Consider the following 17,759-nt stretch of genomic DNA (forward strand, 5'->3'; position numbering starts at 1 on the left):
TAAAACAGGCTCACTTTGTCGACAAAATTATTTAAAAGTAACGCGTGTTTAGGGCAAATAATGTTTTGTTTGCATTTTCTTAGTTTGCAAAATGACAAAATGGCGAGTATGGACGGCTCATGACCGGCGTCGGCGCCGAATTGCCTGTCGGTTGTTTAAGCCGATTAAAATAAAGCAGATATTTAAATAATTCTAATTGTAGATCACGTAATTAATGACGAGCTTATAGAAAACAAAAACGGATCTGCCATTTTTTCGCGAACAAGCGGATTAGCGGTAAGCATGACATAGATTAGAGAAAATAATTTAACCACAGATAACATATATCTTCGCCAAAAGGTGTTCTATCGGTGACATTACACAAACTATCATTGTTTTTAAGTTGGTACGCTTGATCGGTCATACAATTTTCGACAAAAGATATTCAGTAATTCAGTAATTTATTGTCCGGTGTTGTCATTTACAAAACTTTACTTCATTTTTCTCTACTTCATTATAGTAAAATTAATACAATAGATGTATTTAAATACAAAAGATTTTGTTAATTTAATTTTCTATTGCTTAAATCACATCAAACTATTCAAGTTGTGTAGATTTTGAACGGTATTTTGTAAATAGGGCCTAACACATGTCCCCTTACAAGTGCGGTCCGACCGTCTGTTAGATCCTTAAAGAATCTCACAATATATTTTTAATGTGGTCACACTTTTGTAAACCGATGCGCACACGCGATTTCCTACGCATTGACAAATTTACACGATAGTTTTCGTTCGATTTCATTAAATTATGAAAAAAAAAATCAATTATATATTTCTAATAACTAGTCAAATATTTGAACATTATGATAGGCTAAATTTATGATATCAAATAATTGTTTTGTTGATTTAATGTTTGTGACTACTAAAAACACATTAGTGTGTTTACAATGAAAATACGCCCATGAGGACAATTGTAAAAGAAAAAAAAAACGGTTAAGGATGACAATATTGACAGTGACAGTTCCTTACGAAAAAAAATCTGAGCGCGAAGTTATTAAATTTTATTTAAGAAAACCGATTTCACTGAAATTATAGTGTTATGTAGCTTCAAATAATTAGTGTAATTGATAGTGTAGGAGCATGTGTGATTTTTAGTGACGTCTTATTATCACACGTAGAGAAATGTGAGAGTTAACTACGTTTTGAAACGAAGAGCTCTGTTAGTGAAAACATAGTAATTTCAATTAGTTTTAGGCCATAATTAGTTAGTTAAAAAAGGTGTTAGTGCAATAGTGCAAGACTTGAGTACATGGAGACAGAGTTAGCAACAGTTTGGACGCGAAAAACATGAAGTGAACATTGAGATATTTCGTGGGACGTTCGAGTTGAAGTACCCGGCTTTTGATGTCAACTAACGGAGGAGTAAGAGTTTTTGAGCCTGGTCTCATACCTGCTCATAGGACCAACGTGTTACTGAAGATTTTCAATATGATTATGTTGTTAGTGGTGCCATATTATGCCACACTAAACAGAAGAATGGAACAGAAAATGCCGATCAAGAAAAATACATATATGTAAGTGTTCAAAACCCCAGTTAATTTACCCTATACTAGTTTTATTGAGCAAACAAGACGGAGTTTTATAGTCTGCAGTAATTTTTGAGTTAGAAAAATTAAAGTCACTTAGCGATCAGACATCATACTTGAGAAAAAAAATAAATAATAATAATAATTGTAGGTGAGCGTAAATGAGACGTACGTCTCATATGGTTAAAGTACCTAGATGGTCCTGCAACCTTAGTTGGCATATTTTTTTGGAAAATATTTTAACGCTTGTGATTTTTATTTTATCTTTCCCTCTGTTTATTGGAAGTCTTTAACTTAACTTTAGTTTTAACCTAAGATAGATTCTTACCACAGCAGTGTTCTGTCATTGAACATAGTGGATCAGCGAGGACGGTGGAGACATGCGGTGAAAACTTCAGTGTGTGTTTAAGTGCATGCTTAGTAACGCTAGTGAAATAACAAGTGTTTATGATATTCGATTTATGCAATATTTTATTTTTTGACCAATGATTGGACAAATAAGGACTAGCCAACTTTAGAGATGAAGAAATATTCATTGGTTTCAAGTTACTTGCTGTGTTCAAAAATAAGTAACTGGATCTTTTGCGGTTATGCTGATTGTGATCAAGTGTGCAACGTGTCTTCGGAAGAGGTTTCATGGTGTCCTGGGTTATGACACCGACTGAGAAGAGAATAGTTTGGAAAATTTTGAAATATTACCAGGAGGCCAGCAGGATTTAACCATCATCATTAGCTACTCAAGAACCCATCATAGAACTAGCCAAGTATGAAGGAGAAAAAAGGAAGAGAGACACCTTTGACCAAGTTCCTCAACCCATTGTCGTGTTTGTTAACAATTTGCTAAGTTTGCTGCAGCTGCGAATGCCATGAAGAAGGAATGGATTGTCTGAGGTTACAAAACTTTCGGGGCATGTTATACAATATTGAAGACATAGAATAGGACAATACAAGTTTTAAGCTCGTTTCAAGAAAAAATCATTATTTTGTTATATTATTATCCAATCAAATAAAAGTATTTTGAACCTACTTATGACATCATTTTGTATTTTATCATAAGGCAATTAAAACCAAAATAAAATTTTGCAGATAGTTTGAAAAAAAAAAGGGAATATATTTTATCAAAATCACATCAAATTTGATGTTACATTATATTTTACAAAAAAATATCAAAACCATATCAAAATTAAGGATACATCATATTTTGCGGGAAAAAATTGAAAACATGAAAACCACTTCAAAACTGCAATTACTTTTTTTTGCAAAATTGTATTATGCGTTTATTATGAACATTACATGATGTGTAATGTAAATTCTATGAGTACATTGGTTACAAGTCAATGACTTCTTAGTAAAGAATGTTTATTTATTGCGACATACTTATGTGGATCATTATTATTTTTCTTTCTTATCATCATTATCATTATTTTAAATGCGTCATGAGTTCTTCAAAATTTTATTGAGATTCACTGTTATTATTATAGGGGTGGTAGAAGTCAAAATTTTGACTAAAATTAATTTTATTTCTATAGTGATCTGTGTGATAAAGGGCCTTATTGGCTAGCCCATCGTAAAGTTTCACTGTCATTTAGTAGTTTCATTCCTAGGATTATAAAGTGGTGTATGGTGGATGTAAATCTATAATACGGATTTTTTTTATTATCTAGATAAAGAAGTCGGTTCATTATGTGGACAACAATTTTTTTTAAATTTTTTTTGTATAGAGAATGTATTGAACATTCATTGTATGGTTGGATTCTTTTAATATAATCATAATTGGACATATAGTATCTAGTCTACCTGGGGTAGACATTAGAAAATTCAGAGCGGTGGATAAACTATTTTTCATTTTAGTTATTACAGTTAGAAGTGATATTTATTATTTATGCGTTATCATTTTTTTACATTATATAGGGTGGTATACTGTACGATGTTGGTTGGCATCAGTGCAAATCCTCGTTTCTAAGCATAACGATTTTATCAGACAAAGATCAAGAGTAGGGAGGGCCACTATTTTTTTTTTGCTTACTTACTTTTATAATTTTTTGCATTTTATGCTATCAATCTTGCGCTATGAACTGTAGAAAAAAAAAAACAAAGACAAGGAAAGTGAAAGTAGGGTAGTGTCCTTACAGTAATTGACTCTAGTTAAAATGTGACCATAAAATATAATATTTTGTTTCGTACGAACATTTTATTTTTAGTATGTGCATCAAACAATTTTCACACATTGTCAAATTTCTTGCGGTTAATAAATACTTTGTAAAAATGAAATATAGATGTATAAAATGAAACCTATTATAAATAAATTGAAATTTTCTTTGCCTTCGAGTCAGGGTAGAGTGGAGTAAAATGGGATACGTAAACTTTTGAAGTTGTTGTGTAATTTTATTTCCATTTTTATTCGTTATTTTGATTACTTTTAAAAGCGTTGGCTTTCTGTTGAGATCGAGTGAAAGAGCGAATGAGGAAGTAAGAATGGTTACATTGTGTGTGTGTGTGTGAATAATTTAGAGATGATGAATGTTTATAGATGTAAGAATGTTTTGAATGGGATGAATGACTGAATGATGTGTGTCTTGAATGTTTTTTTTATAGAATGAGTGGATTGATATAGACAGACAGCGCTGGAAAGTGGTCAAAACTAGTTTGGTCGGAATTTGCGGGGAATAAACAGCGGGGGGGCTGAGGGAAACACATTAGCCATAAAAAAGCTTATCGGTTAGGTTAAAATCCATTTGGATTCGACCCATTTCAAGGGTAGTTTTTCGTGGCTACTCACTCTACAAGGTAATAAGACCCATACTAAAACCACACACCTCATCTTGAATGGGATGTATTTGACAATCGACATAATTAAGGGCCGATATCGTCTAGTGAGAACGAGGCTCTTTTCAATATTTGTTTCCTTGTTATGTGTTCAAATATGTGAAGTATAGTATCATCAAATCATTTCTTCATTTGATCATGATATGGTACCGAGTTGAGGTACATGCCTATGTCATTTAAGGTTTGTTTTATAAAAAAAAAAAAACACCCCAGCAAACTTTAAGTCGGTATATTTTATTCAAGTATGAGACATGCGCCAAAACATGTGGCTGGAGTGATTAGGTAGAGGAATTGGTTTGAGTTCCGACAATGGAGATTGAAGGCTCTGGACTTATAATGAGAGCTCTAAAGGTTTCTTCGTAATTGCGTGGGAAGTTATTGTGAACTCGTTGAAATTATTACGATAATTATTCCGGTCCAACAGTGTGGATGGAATGAATATTCGCCGCGACTGGGGAACGAGCTAGCAAGAACGGGTTAGTAGGACCTATCAGATTCACAACCTGGTATCCCTGGCGATGCGTGGACTCTGAGAAAGGGGTTATCATGGTTCATTGTCGAGATTCTAATGAGCTGATTTCAAAACTGAGTCGCTAGCAGTTGCATAGTATTGGAATACACACTACACGATTAGAAATGGGGGGATATTTCCGACTGATCTAGAGATATTTTTCTTTTATTCTTTTATTCAATTTTATTGCTTCTTTTGCTAAGTGAGATTGGATTTTTTTACAAACCACTTTGTATTTTATAAAAGAAATCCAATCGGGGGCGAGTTGTAACAGAACAAGCGTCTATGACGAGGAAATGGACTCGTTATTACATATAAAACTTACGGCGAATCAACTTTTCCTTGACCAACTTTCTTGGTGCATATTTTCTTTGGGATTTCATTGGATATTTTAACAAGTAATATCTGTGAAGCTTTATCACATGTATAGTCACGTCTTCACTCATAAAATTCAATGTTATTTGATGCAAAACAGGTTGGAAAAAACGTATTTATCAACAAACTACGTTCACATGGACGGAATACTGACACTGACAGTTGTCAGCTGCGTAGCGTTCCGATATTATGTCTTGGTTTCATTTACAAGTCAGAGAGGTAATAATGACTAATATTGATTATTATACTTCCTGAATATATCATTCAATGTAACAATTAAGAACAAATGTGATCTTTCATTGCGAAGTCACTTACTAAATTGATTTAAACAATCTTTCACAAAATAATATTTACGTAAAAATATTTACGGAACACTCCACTATTGGACTACATAGGTATCAATACCAATAGCTCTGTCTCTCTCTAAAACAGCTGCAATCTGCACGTGTTAATAAGCAAACATCCGCGTGATGATCGTGAACTTTATTGTGTAGAGCGTATGAGTGTAAACAAAGCACTTATGATCTTTTTCTTATGTGCGCAAGTTAATGGCTTTCTGTCGATGTTGTGTCGATGGTGCGTCGATACTGTGTCGATAGTCGATAGTATGTCGATGTTATGTCGATACTGTGTCGATAGTCGATAGTATGTCGATGTTATGTCGATACTGTGTCGATAGTCGATGTTGTGTCGATGTTATGTCGATGTTGTGTCGATGTTATGTCGATTGTGTGTCGATACTGTGTCGATGGTATGTCGATACTGTGTCGATGAAACGTCGATACTGTGTCGATGGTATGTCGATGTTTGAAGTTATAAAAGGGTCGGAGCGAGCCGACGCGCGTCATTCTTAAAATATCTACAAGACTAACAGTGTCTCTGGCTTTCGTGTGTTACTGGTGAGTGAAGTTGTTCTGCTATTGTTTCTCTGTTTGTTTTTACTTGGAAATTATTCTAAGTGATTGTAAACTTTGAAATTGTGTCTCTGTTTGATTGTGCGGGGACAATATCGTCGTACAGTTGAACTTAGACCTGTGGTGGAATTGCTTTACTGTCAGTTGTGGGGTTAATTTAGTGTTCTATTTATAGTGTAGTGTTATATTTAAATTGATGTGTATAGTGAAGTTTTCTGTGCTTTGTTTCGTGAGTGCCGTCAAGCAATACAAAGACTGGGTCGATGTATGGCTGGTGCTTGGAGATAAGTCTGTGTTTGGTTTTGTAGGGAGAAATTCTTGCAAAACTAAGCTTAGATTATAGCACGTAAAGGAAACTTCATTCGTTTGTTTAGTTGGTCAGTAAAATTGAATTTAGTAATTTTCTATGGGGTTATTTTGTGAAAGTTATAAGCCAGATCATTGTTTGTGACAGACTGTTGTCCGGCTAAGCGCTTTATACCTTGCGGCTGTTAAACATAAGGCGTTTAGGAGTCTTTTTGTTCCAAGTGGAGGGCTTGGGCGTCTTTATTTACTTACAAAAGGCGTACTTTCTCACCGGTCTCAAAGAGTCCAACTGTTAGATGGAAGTGAGGACTTTCACGATTGACGAAAGACATTAGGAGTAATCCTTGCTCACTGAAGTCGGCAGTATTTGAGGCTGGGGTCCTATATATATTTATATTTATTTACTCGGTGCTCTAGTCCATGCTGGCGTTGGTCGCTGGGGATTTCGGTTGTGATCGATCCACATCTAAGTAAAGTTGATCGCAGCTGGGTCTCTCATGTGGCTGGTGCTGGTGTGTCCTAGAATACTGGATATATACACGGATAGGGCGATCTACTCTCTGCTACCCTAGCCCGCGGGCAAGAGCAGAGGGGGGGATCAGAACACAAGCCTATAGGTTGCCTATCTCAGCTTCGCTGGCTGAACTGTACAGCTTATGGTAGGGATACACTTGTGCATATTTTGAACACAAGATCTATGGTAAGTGACGGTCTGTGTTTCAGATATGCTAGAATAGGGAAAACGATAGGAATAGGGTAGAGTCACACACTATTTCTATAAAAGTAGAGTTCTTTTATGATTGGTCTTGGAATATAATTGGTCAACGTGTATTGTGGAGAAATAATTTAACTACTACTATTTATATGGGTTAAATGGACTTTAAATGTGGTGTTTACTATCTTAAAATATGTGGTAAAACTGGTAATTTATAAAATCTCTTAATACTTAATTTATTTGAGTGAAATTAATTATTATGGTAGCAATTTCTGATCTTTCGGTGTGGCTGCGGGACACTTAGTGTTGCTAACTAGTTTTTCAAGGTAAATTCTATCAAATTGGCTAGGGAAACAAACTGTCTTTGGAATAAAAGGATTTGTTTGTTATAGGGCCCAGTGGCATGCGAGCGCCGTCCACTGATGGAAAGTCTAAAGCTTAGAAAAGTTTGACTTACTTATTTCTTATAAAAGTTAGCAACTGCTCGGTGTTTCGATAAAACATTAGAAAGATCGAGAAGTTATGGTCTATTAGCAGTATTGGGGAAAAGGGGGGTTTAGCTAGGGAAAAGAAACAAAATAAAAAAGGGGTTAGTTTGTAGATAGATAGCCCTTCAGGCTTACTTGCTTAGGATGCCCGATAATGTGGTTTGATTGGGCCTAAGGATTCCAGACGGTATCGCAAGTTCTCACCCCAAACCGGAATCGAAAATAGAGCGTAGCTGTTTTCTAAAATATTTTTTAATATTTATTTCATGTATGTTTCACTCACTAACTTTTATTCTAAAATTCCTTCATCACGTCATTAATTTTCTCACTCATAACTTTCTAGGCCTAAATCTGATAAAATACTCTTCTATAACACTATATTATTATGCTATAATAACCTTTATTCTTCTCCAAAATATAAATAAATAAAATTTTAAAAATTAGTCAAAAATACAGCTGATACTCATTAAAGGATCTAGGTTATCGCGGTTCACGTCGAAGGGTTCTACTTATTCACGCTAGACGATCACAAGGCCAAATTTACGGGGTATATTTAAAGGGGGGTTAGCTATACTGATGATTAGTCGAGTAAGTAAGTAAGTAAATAAGTAAGGTGAGCGGAGGTTTAGTTACAAAGACTAAACGTTATCTATGAGGTAAGGTAGCTCGATAGTTTAATACCAGCAGGCTGGCAATTATGGTCGCGCGATAAATGATAAAATAGCAGGCCGTCCCTATCGCACTATTTGTAAGTGCGATAGGGACGGCCCGATGTTTTATCATCTATCGTGCGACCATGATTGCCCTACAGATGCAGTTAGAGTTTTGAATGATTCACGGTTATTTTCAATAGACTTGTATTGACCGGGATATAGACCGTGATTACCTTTTTGATTCTTGTCGAGCTCCCGATATTACGACGAAGTTGCACGCATCATGATCACGGAAAACTGAAGAAGGCGGGTGGATGTCAAAGTTGCGTAGACGGCGCGCGATCTACCGTCCTTCGCGCGAGTCGGCTGCGGCTGCTGCACTTTCAGCGTTACCACTGGTCGCATTCACACTACACTCACAGTGTCACTACGTTTCTTCAATTCTGACTTCACCGTTTTTTTTACACAAACAAATGCAACTGCGTCGTTATATCGAGAAAAATCAAAAAGGTAATCACGGTCTACATCCCGGCCAACATAAGTCTAGCAGATGCAACTGTCAAAAAATGTGACAGAATGTCATCTATTGGGCATTAGTCCGTTTTCACATTATCCGATCCGATATCGGATGTCAAAAGGATTTCAATAAAAAAATCCAAGATGGCGCCTGTAATGGATAATGTGAAAACGCACTTAGGGTACTTTTAACTATCTTATATGTGAAACAGCGACAGTGATATCTTTTAAGAGCGTTATAACATTTCGGCGTCGGGCGAAATTAGGTATTTTACCCGCCGCGCGAGCCCAATATGCCGACCCTTTCTAACACGTCTTATCACTCGCTCGCACTACAATAATGGACAAAACAATCTTGATCCTTTCTATGGAATTTTGATAACAACCACAATCTACTATCTCGATATAAACTTTTGGTTTCTAATAAACATTATTTTGTACGAAAATACGAGAATATAGCGCGAAATAATATCAATTATGTTAAAATTTATTTAAAAAATTAAAGTAATAATTATAAAAGTAGATCCCATCCCAAATATTTGCTTTTGTTATATGATAAGTATTAGAGTAAAGTATAATTATATTAATATGATGATAAAATAAGACAAATACAATTCTAATTACTTCAAGGTGGTGCTCAGGGTCTGATGATGGAGCCAGATGGTGGTCACCAATACCAATGAACAATATGACTATACAACTTCGTGGTTTACATGTCATTCTAGCATTTTCACTTTCACATTTCAAGTGCATATACCACGAGTATAGGTTTTCGGGTGTGCTGATTTAAAAATTAATGACCGATTTGGAATCTGACATTGCTGACTGGCACTTTGACACAAAAGTCGTCATGGGTGTCGTAAAATAGGTTTTAGGGGGTGCTGATTCCAAAATTAATGGCCAATGTGGAATCTGACATTGCTGACTGTCACTTTGACACAAAAGTCGTCATGGGTGTCGTCAAATAGGTTTGCGGGGGTGCTGATTCCAAAATTAATGAACAATGTGGAATCTGACATTGCTGACTGTCACTTTGACACAAAAGTCGTCATGGGTGTCGTAAAATAGGTTTTAGGTGGTGCTGATTCCAAAATTAATGACCAATGTGGAATCTGACATTGCTGACTGTCACTTTGACACAAAAGTCGTCATGGGTGTCGTCAAATAGGTTTGCGGGGGTGCTGATTCCAAAATTAATGAACAATGTGGAATCTGACATTGCTGACTGTCACTTTGACACAAAAGTCGTCATGGGTGTCGTAAAATTGGTTTTAGGGGGTGCTGATTCCAAAATTAATGACCAATGTGGAATCTAACGTTGCTGACTGCCACTTTGACACAAAAGTCATCATTGGTGTCGTAAAATAGGTTTTAGGGGTGCTGATTCCAAAATGAATGACCAATTTGGAATCTGACATTGCTGACTGTCACTTTGACACAAAAGTCGTCATGGGTGTCGTAAAATAGGTTTTAGGGGTGCTGATTCCAAAATTAATGACCAATGTGGAATCTGACATTGCTGACTGTCACTTTGACACAAAAGTCGTCATGGGTGTCGTCAAATAGGTTTCCGGAGGTGCTGATTTGAAAATTAATGACCGATTTGGAATCTTGACATTGCTGACTGTCACTTTGACATAAAAGTCGTCATGGGTGTCTTCAAAAAGGTTTCCGGGGGTGCTGATTCCAAAATTAACGACTATTTTGGAATCTCACAGTGCTAATTGTAATTTTGACACAAAAGGAATCATGGGTGTTGTCAAATAGTTTTTAGGGGCACTGATTCCAAAATTAATGAAATGATTTAAAAAGTAATGACCGATTTGGAACCTGACATTGCACAGTACCCCTGGAAAGGAAACCTATTTGACGACACCCATAACGACTTTTATGTCAAAGTGACAGTCAGCAATGTCAGATTCCAAATTGATCATTAATATTGAGATCAGTACCCATGAAAACCTATTTGAAGACACCCATGATCACTTTTGTGTCAAAGTGACAGTCAACAGTGTCAGATTCCAAATTGGTCATTAGTTTTCAAACACCTCCGGATACCTATTTGACGACGCCCATGACGACTTTTGTGTCAAAGTGACAGTCAGCAATGTCAGATTCCAAATTGGTCACTAATTTTGGAATCAGCACCCCCTAAAACCTATTTTACGACACCCATGACGACTTTTGTGTCCAAGTGACAGTCAGCAATGTCAGATTGAACATTGGTCATTAATTTTGGAATCAGCACCCCCTAAAACCTATTTTACGACACCCATGACGACTTTTGTGTCAGAGTGACAGCCAGCAATGTCAGATTGAACATTGGTCATTAATTTTGGAATCAGCACCCACTAAAACCTATTTTACGACACCCATGACGACTTTTGTGTCAGAGTGACAGTCAGCAATATCAGATTGAACATTGGTCATTAATTTTGGAATCAGCACCCCCTAAAACCTATTTTACGACACCCATGACGACTTTTGTGTCAAAGTGACAGTCAGCAATGTCAGATTCCACATTGGTCATTAATTTTGGAATCAGCACCCCCTAAAACCTATTTTACGACACCCATGACGACTTTTGTGTCAAAGTGACAGTCAGCAATGTCAGATTCCAAATTGGTCATTAATTTTGGAATCAGCACCCCTAAAACCTATTTTACGACACCCATAACGACTTTTGTGTCAGAGTGACAGTCAGCAATGTCAGATTGAACATTAGTCATTAATTTTGGAATCAGCACCTCCTAAAACCTATTTTACGACACCCATGACGACTTTTGTGTCAAAGTGACAGTCAGCAATGTCAGATTCCACATTGGTCATTAATTTTGGAATCAGCACCCCCTAAAACCTATTTTACGACACCCATGACGACTTTTGTGTCAAAGTGACAGTCAGCAATGTCAGATTCCAAATTGGTCATTCATTTTGGAATCAGCACCCCTAAAACCTATTTTACGACACCCATGACGACTTTTGTGTCAGAGTGACAGTCAGCAATGTCAGATTGAACATTAGTCATTAATTTTGGAATCAGCACCTCCTAAAACCTATTTTACGACACCCATGACGACTTTTGTGTCAAAGTGACAGTCAGCAATCTGAGGTACTACATATTCGTAATCTGAAAGTAATCAAGTCAATAATTTCAGTTATTTTGAATCGACTATGATTCCGAATTATTGGTAATAGTAATGATTGTATAGATGATTAGTGATTCCTTTACATGTAATGGTAATTTACCGTTTCACTTGATTACATTACAAGTAATCTGACACCCAGTAGTGTCAGATTACAAAGTAAAATCAAGTAATCGTGTAATCCGGAATCGATTACGATTTCCCCATCTCTGGGTTTAGTTATATGGTTCATTGGTACTGGTGACCACCATCTGGCTCCATCATCAGACCCTGAGTACCACCTCTTGTCAAAGGTCTTGTTGAGACGAACCCAACGAGCCTAAACACGAAGTCGTTTACTTACATGGTTCACTGGTACTGGTGACCACCTTCTGGCTCCATCATCAGATCCCGAGTACCATCTTGATGTGTCTTATCATCTTGACCGTATTGTAATTTTCACATTTTTATCATCACAACGTTGTAATACTTTATACATACATTTAAACATAACAAAGTATTACAAAAGCAAAGCAAATATTTACGGATCTAGGATCAAATTCGTTGGTCGCTGTTTACACACACACAATGCGAGGATAGCCCGTGTAGAAACAAGGCGTCCGACCCACACAACAATAAATATTCTCGACGTTTGCGATGAAAACTCGGAGACCAAAGCGACATACGTCTTACCTCCTCGAGCTCCGGCGCGGCACTGAAATCGCAGGCGTCCGTCGCCGGTAAAATAGCGACAGGAAGGCTAGTTTTCAAAAAATTGGCAAAAAATCATGATAAAATATTATAACGACAAATGGATAACAGCAGTTTAAGCACATTGTGCAGATTATTTATATACTAAAATAACTTCGATAACATGTAGATTTTCGGAGAAATGATCACTTGTTTTAATCAACCATCCTATGTCGTTTCGACGAGTTGCCTCCCTTTCCCACTTACGTAAAAAATTACTACAAGTAACCTTTACTTACTTACAACAGATTATTTGATCTGAGTACGATATCTCAAACGAAAAAGTGCAAGTACATTGATTCCAAGAATGGCTGTTGCTTCTCTTATCGCTTTCTTAATTTATCCAAACCTACGATTATTATTACTGTTTAGTTTCGTAATCTTAAAATTCGAACCGGGCAGTCATTTCGAACATAATTTTCCTCTCTCCGTATGATAAGTCGTCCGCAGCGGTCACGAATGTGTGAATCCACTCAAGCAGCTGTGCTGGGCGGAATAATGTTTCCAAAATGAATGGCGCCGTATCAAAAGTCGATATCATTGTTGTGATGTTATCGCCCTTATACAAGGTTTATAGCTGCATTATCTTATGTTTAGTATAGTTTTTTAAGCAAGTTGCATCTTATAATATGATAGAAAAATCTGCTGCCTTTGCTTTTTCTAACTCATGATAAGCTACGCGCTTTAAAATAACAGATTTCAAATTACTAAAAAAATATTTCGAACATCAAAAATGTTTTGAAAAAATCGTAAGGTACAGCTGGGCAATTTAGACTGGGGGCCAAATGCAACTGATCCATTTTTTGACATGTTTTACATGGCACGCGTGTTCAGTGTATGGAAATGAACTTAATAGTGTAATAATGGATAAAATGGATCAGTGACAATGATCCATTTTATCCATTATATTTCTTTTATTTAATATCAAAGTGGCCTAAGCCGTCATTCAATCAATATAAATTTTGAATAATGTAATTATTCATAGAGGAAAATGATGATTATTTTATTACTCCATCTTTTTTAAGAGGCAAAAAAAACTATCAATATGAATTTAGAAATCTCGTCATGTCAATATTCAATTATTCATTCACTCATCACGTCTTAAAGCGACTATCAAAGAGATTTTATTTTTATCCTACCTACTGCTACCTACTTTAAATCAAGATATAAACTCACTTCGTTTCTTTTATAAAAGACAGCAATAAATGCGGAAAATATATCTAGAAGGATCACTGTCACTGTCAAAGGGTTCCGTTTCTCGACAAATTTAAACAATTCCGTTACAGGAGCAAATATTTATTACAGAAAAACCAACAGTTAATTTCCTTCTTACCTTTGTAGAAGAGTCGTTTCAAATCATGGTGGATTCTAAAGTAGAGCAATTTATCTAGGACGAGTTTACCCTTTAGAATATAAACCGTAGTATTTTTTTTGTGTGTTTCTGACATTATTGTTTACTGAAGGTGTTTTCGCGGTGAATAGCATTCTTGGCTTATTTTACGTAACGCGTATTATTTTGGTGTTATTATTCGAAATGGGTTAATATATAAGAGTATTCTATCTATCTATCTATCTATCTATAAGTATATACGTTTTTACATCAGCGCCTGGTATGTCAGTACAAGCTCAGATTATACTAGTAATTCGGCTACTAAACGCGCGTTCCACGCGTGTATACATGGTTAAATCGGCCGCCATACATTGGTTAAATCAAATGCATATAATTATAATAGTAATTTTGACGAATAGTGAACTTCAAATTAGTTTAAGGATAAGTCAAATATCTGACGCCAAAAAGAAGTACTTTAAAATGTGATTAAATCAACTTTAAGATAAACAAATGAAGCACGACGTCACTGAGTTCGGTAAAAGGGCGTTAGGTAGAATATATATTACAATTGCTTTTGTAGGTTTATTATGTTCACCTATAATTTTAAACTAAGTACGGAACTCTCAAATATATTGCCAAGTAAATAATTAGGATTGTTTGCTCGTAGTTTGGATTAGAAGGTAGGTTTTGATTTTCAACATTTCCAACATCTCGAGATTTGTGTTACATTTTATTTTCTGGACGGACGTTGGATATATTCAACGACAGGAACAAGATTATAAATTGTCATAAGAGTGTCAATTAAGCGTAAACACGTTTTGGTCAAGTGAAATCTCTCATGTTTGAACATTGAATCGAAAATATAGAATCGTTTCTTTACCCGCGCTTCACGCCGCCGTCAATTAGCATGTCGTTTGAAGATACACTGCACTTCACAACCACTAGTAGTCTTAGGTCACAATTCATATAAAACTTGGGTTAGGTATGTGATAGGGATTGCAGTACCGGTACTGTTTTAAAGAACCGGGATTTTCGGTACCGAAGCAATATGGAACCGGGATTTCCCGGGATTTTCGGTACTTTCGGGACTGGTCTAATTTTTTCGCTTTTTCAAATATATCAACATATTTTTTGGCATTTTTCATCTTTTATTGATATATTACCATAACCAAACCGCACCGGCTTCGCTCGGCGTATTGTTTTATCTGCCTTTTTTTTATTTCATAGTCATTTTCATATGATTCTGCCTTTTTTTTATTTCATAGTCATTTTCATGAGATTATACCGTGCAACAACAAAAAATCGTGAAGAATTCTGCAACCTACTACTACTTCTATCTGGCTACCACAGGCACCAATGGTTACCGTTGCAATACATTGCTCCGATTAAGCGATCTGCCATTACTGGGAGATGTTTAATCGCTTAGTAAAAGAAATAAGACAAATACTATTAAAGAAATATAATAATTTATTATCGACCGGCAGTAAAACCTCACATAATTCCCCAAACATGTTATTTGAATCAAAGAATATAAACTCCAGGAAACAAAACATTTGAGATGGTGCACTATTTTTTTGCTAGTCAGAGGGATCGTTCTCGAGAATATTTCTATGGAATACCGGAATATCACAATATATCTAAACATTTTTTTAAAGTTGAGCATGTTTATAGCAGTTATCATTAAAAGTTAGACATAAGCCATTGCCGAATTTTTTTCTAGACCTACATTTATGTACCTATCAGAGCGACAGTTCCACCATACATTATTTTGTTATAAGTCGATCGGTACTTACGGGCAGGGTTTTCGATTGAAGCTCTTAGCAGCGTGATTTTCACCGACTTTTAGCACATATGTCATATTTTAATAATTAATTTATAATAAGAAAACCTTAAACATTCCTCAAGAATCACTTTAGGGGCCGTCCATAAATTACGTCATTCTAAATTAGGGGGGGGGGTTTGGTCTGCGGATGACGGTAAATGATAGATGGGGGGGGGGGTGTTTCGAAATTGACGTCATTCTTATTTATTTATTTATAGTTTATTTTTCACGTACAAAAAGATTATTTCTAAAAAGAAATTTCTTCCAGCACACCTAGTAAGTGAGACTGCAAATGTGAGAGGCGGCCACAGATGTCATATATACCATAGATCAAGCAAACGTATTTACTTAGCGTGTCAAATGAACTCAGTGAAATCCACTGAGTTGTCCGTCTTTAATCGCAGCTTGCAGCTTTCATGCGTCAGATTTTGTAAGTTGAAGTCAATAATAACATTAAAAATGCCTCGTTACGTGATATTTAATTACAACAACACAAAAATTATGAACACTCAGAGGCCTGAGACATATTTAAAATCACAGGCAAGTAACAACTTCAGTACAAAATCTGACACGCTCAGCCGCCATACAAATAGATGAACTTGTTTCTTCTATCTAAATCTAGTTCTGTGGAGGCGGCTAAGGCGCATACAATACTAAAATAACTCATAATAAACATACATAAGTAATGCAACATAGATGTACACAAATACAGTAATAACTACAGATAAAATACTCTAACAATAATATTACATATAATACTAGCTGCCCGCCCCGGCTTCGCCCGTGGTACTTAAATGTATTATACATATAAACCTTCTTTAAGAATCAGTCTATCTATTTAAAAAAACCGCATCAAAATCCGTTGCGTAGTTTTAAAGATCTAAGCATACATAGGGACAGACAGCGAAAGCGACTTTGTTTTATACTATGTATTTATATTATATTATAAGTAGTTATATTATATCAATGATTATTGCCAAAGTAAAAATAATAAAAGATGATTCTATAACCAAGTGTTTTAATCATATAATACCCTATTTTTCTCAAATCTGCAATGTTTTATTTTGTCAAACTGGTAATGACGTCAATTTTGGGAGAAGGGGGGGGGGGGTCATTAAGATATGACGATAGGATGATTATAGGGGGGGGGGTCTAAAATCTGAAAAAAATCGATGACGTAATTTATGGACAGCCCCTTATTCATACAAAGGTGAAAAACGCATAAATATCCGTTTGGTAGTTTTTGAGTCTATCGCAAAATTCGCGAACACGGTTTTATAACATGCAGAGAAATGAGTCAAATGAGATTGAGAGAAAAAACATAAATACACAACTTAATATAACAAACCTTCACCAAAAATACAAAACTCGGCTACTGAACTGGCTAGTGGGGCTAGCTAGGGTATCGCGGTGGCTACGGCTGCCAGGCTGCCACTGCCATGCACACGCTATTAAATAGTGATTAAGCGTGTGTTACTGTACCTACAACTATTTTTTAACTGTTTAAATCATATAAACAGAAATAAACAAATTTTGTAGCAAAAAATGTCACTAAAAAATATTTCCCGAAAGTACCGAAAGTACCGGGATTTTTCAAGTTGATTTCCCGGTTCTTTGCTTGGCCAAAAATCCCGGGAATTCCCGGTACTTTCGGTACCGGTATTTCCCGGGAGCAAACCCTAGTATGTGACTTATGCTTTAGTTTGTAGGGTTCACTATTTTGTGTTAGCGCGATGGAAACATGGAGTTTACCGGTAAGCCGCGCTAGCCGGCCTAGCTGAAGTGACAATCGTTGATGCAACGTGGCCATCGGAACACAGTCTGGCTCCGTCGCGCCGCTTAAGTGAGAAAGGGAGAACTAGCT

General features: G+C 36.0%; 1 protein-coding gene across 4 annotated transcripts in view; it reads right to left on the reverse strand.

The window, feature by feature from the left end:
- The window catches only part of LOC125227931 (RNA-binding protein Musashi homolog Rbp6), an 827,229-nt gene that overhangs the window by 798,443 nt on the left and 11,027 nt on the right, over positions 1-17,759 (reverse strand). The window lies entirely within an intron of this gene.

The sequence above is a fragment of the Leguminivora glycinivorella genome, chromosome 7 (assembly GCF_023078275.1).
Source record: "Leguminivora glycinivorella isolate SPB_JAAS2020 chromosome 7, LegGlyc_1.1, whole genome shotgun sequence".
Classification (NCBI taxonomy): Eukaryota; Metazoa; Arthropoda; class Insecta; order Lepidoptera; family Tortricidae; genus Leguminivora; species Leguminivora glycinivorella.